Source organism: Littorina saxatilis, linkage group LG9 (assembly GCF_037325665.1).
Source record: "Littorina saxatilis isolate snail1 linkage group LG9, US_GU_Lsax_2.0, whole genome shotgun sequence".
NCBI classification, from domain to species: Eukaryota; Metazoa; Mollusca; class Gastropoda; order Littorinimorpha; family Littorinidae; genus Littorina; species Littorina saxatilis.
Window position 1 is genome coordinate 65001 of NC_090253.1, and position 2500 is coordinate 67500.

Consider the following 2500-nt stretch of genomic DNA (forward strand, 5'->3'; position numbering starts at 1 on the left):
CAGCTTGCAGTGAAGGGAGACAGCAGTTGGCCACACGGTTTTTCTCAGACTCTCAAGGATGGTGCTCTGAATCGAAAGAAAGATTCACAATCAATATATAGAAACGAGAAGAACCAACTGGAGAAAACAGTCATTTGTCCTTCAAAGCAAAAATAATGGAGGGTTTCAACAGCCGGACACCATAAGAGGATTTGGGAGGTGTTGGGGGGAGGTGTTGGGGGGAGGGGTGTTGGGGGGTGTTGGGGGGAGGGGTGTTTGAAGGAAGGGGACAGTGTCCATGATGGCTCTCTACCAGCAGAGGTCAATCAGAGGTCCGACCACGTGATGGCAATGACCATTGTGACAGCGACGTTGGCCGAAGCTCACTCACGAGTTGATTCAGCTTCTGTTTGTCCCCATGTAACTGCCTCTCTATCTCTCTCGCTCTTCTTCCAGCAACACTGGACCTTTAGACTAGGTGTTTTCAAGAAGGGCAGAACAGTGCAGGCTTGTCCTTTACCTCTCTATCTCTCTCGCTCTTCTTCCAGCAACACTGGACCTTTAGACTAGGTGTTTTCAAGAAGGGCAGAACAGTGCAGGCTTGTCCTTTACCTCACTCACATTTGAGTAAGAATGTGCAGTCCGCTCTGTGTTTAGTTTCGCTCCCTTGCCGCTGTAGCCTTGGCTGTGTTTGTCCGGGGTCTTGTGTGGACTGGACGAGGTGTGTACTCACACTGGGGAACGGGGGCTTAGCCACGACTCGCTGCATGCTAGCGGTGGATACACTTTACCCAGTCTTCTCTCTCTCCCTCCGATCTTTGTGGGAATTCTGAAACATTTGGCGTGTTTCCATGTGTGATTGTTATTTGTATGCTTTTGTTGTCAAAAATTGAGCTTCATCTGGCTTAGCTAATGTAGCTTTTAGATAGTGGTGCACGTTAAAGATCCCGTATCCGCTGAGAGAGAGAGAGAGAGAGAGAGAGAGAGAGAGAGAGAGAGAGAGAGAGAGAGAGAGAGAGAGAGAGAAAGAGAAAGAGAAAGAGAAAGGGAAAGAGAGAGCGAGCGAGCGAGCGCGCACTCATTAACTTCGAATAAACAAATACAAATAAAAATACATCTGAAACACGCCCCCATACTTGCACACACACGAAGGTCTTATTCTGGAGGTCCCCACAATCTCGGGCAGGACTTTGACACGCTTCAGAAAAGACAGCGGGCGATGGTTGTAGAGCTTGCATTTTTCATGATGCTTCCCCTGCCCACCCTGCCCCCTGCCTAACACAAACACGGCACCAATCTGGTATCTGTTGTTCCTTCATAAATGATAAAGGCAGGGGGTAGCAGCTTTGATACAGACAGAGGGGAGGGGGAGTCAAAGAGAGAGACAGAGACAGACAGAGAGAGAGACAGAGACAGAGACACAGGGAGAGAATTAGAGAGACAGACAGACAGAGAGAGAAGTGGTGTGTGTGTGTTTGTGAGAGAGTGAGAGAGAGAGAGAGAGACAGAGAGACAGAGACAGAGACACAGAGAGAGAATTAGAGAGACAGACAGACACAGAGAGAAGTGGTGTGTGTGTGTGTGTGTGTTTGTGAGAGAGAGAGAGAGAGAGAGAGAGAGAGAGAGAGAGAGAGAGAGAGAGAGAGAGAGAGAGAGAGAGAGAGAGAGAGAGAGAGAGAGAGAGAGAGAGAGAGAGATCCCCATACTTCCTTCTTATTCAAGCAAAAACTCATCTCCATTTTTTTTTATATTGGTACACTGACGTAGAACACAAACATTGACAGTTACGGGGCCCCGAGTACATCGCTCAGAACGTGTGCTGAGTACTGTGCCTTGTCAGCTCAAAAAAAGAAACCCTCGTTAATTTGACATGGGAAAGGCGTTTTAACACCCCCCACAACAAGAGTGGGCAGTGTAGTTTGGGAGAGAAAAGGCAGTGAATGTCTTTCTTGTTTTTTTGAAAATGTCAGTGAGAACTTAATGAGATGTTCAGTAGCTAGAACATAAGCTTGGTCTTCCATGTTATTGGTAGTAAGACTTAAAGACTAAGATGGAAGACTCGCTGTCTTGAAAGCCTTAATTTAAGTTAAGTCAACAGATACTAGACGATCTAGTGAAATTCGCCGTTGTTTATTTTCTTTATTGTTAGTGAAATACTATTTCAAGTACTTGCGTGCATTTTCCAGTGAGAAAATCTGATCCATTTCTCAGTGAAATAGTCATGTCAGTATTTTGGAGTTAAAAAGTCTTGTCGTTTTCTCCATTTTTCAGTGAGATAGTTTCTGAGTAAGAATGTCCGTTTTTGAGTGAGGTAATGTGTTTCAGTTATGAATAGGACAACTTGGTCCATTTCTGAATGAGATGAACAGGGTGTAATCACTTCGTTGAGTAGACAAACCCAGATCGCTTTTTATGATCGCCGCCTCCTTTCGTTATGTTTTTGTAGAATCTTCTTGTTCTTCTTGTTCTTGTTCTTCTTGTTCTTGTTCTTCTTGTTCTTGTTCTTCTTGTTCTTGTTCTT

The 2500-nt window shown here is 45.2% G+C and overlaps 1 protein-coding gene across 11 annotated transcripts in view; it reads left to right on the plus strand.

The window, feature by feature from the left end:
• Positions 1 to 2500, plus strand: part of LOC138975017 (RNA-binding protein Musashi homolog 2-like) — a 196591-nt gene that overhangs the window by 12084 nt on the left and 182007 nt on the right. The window lies entirely within an intron of this gene.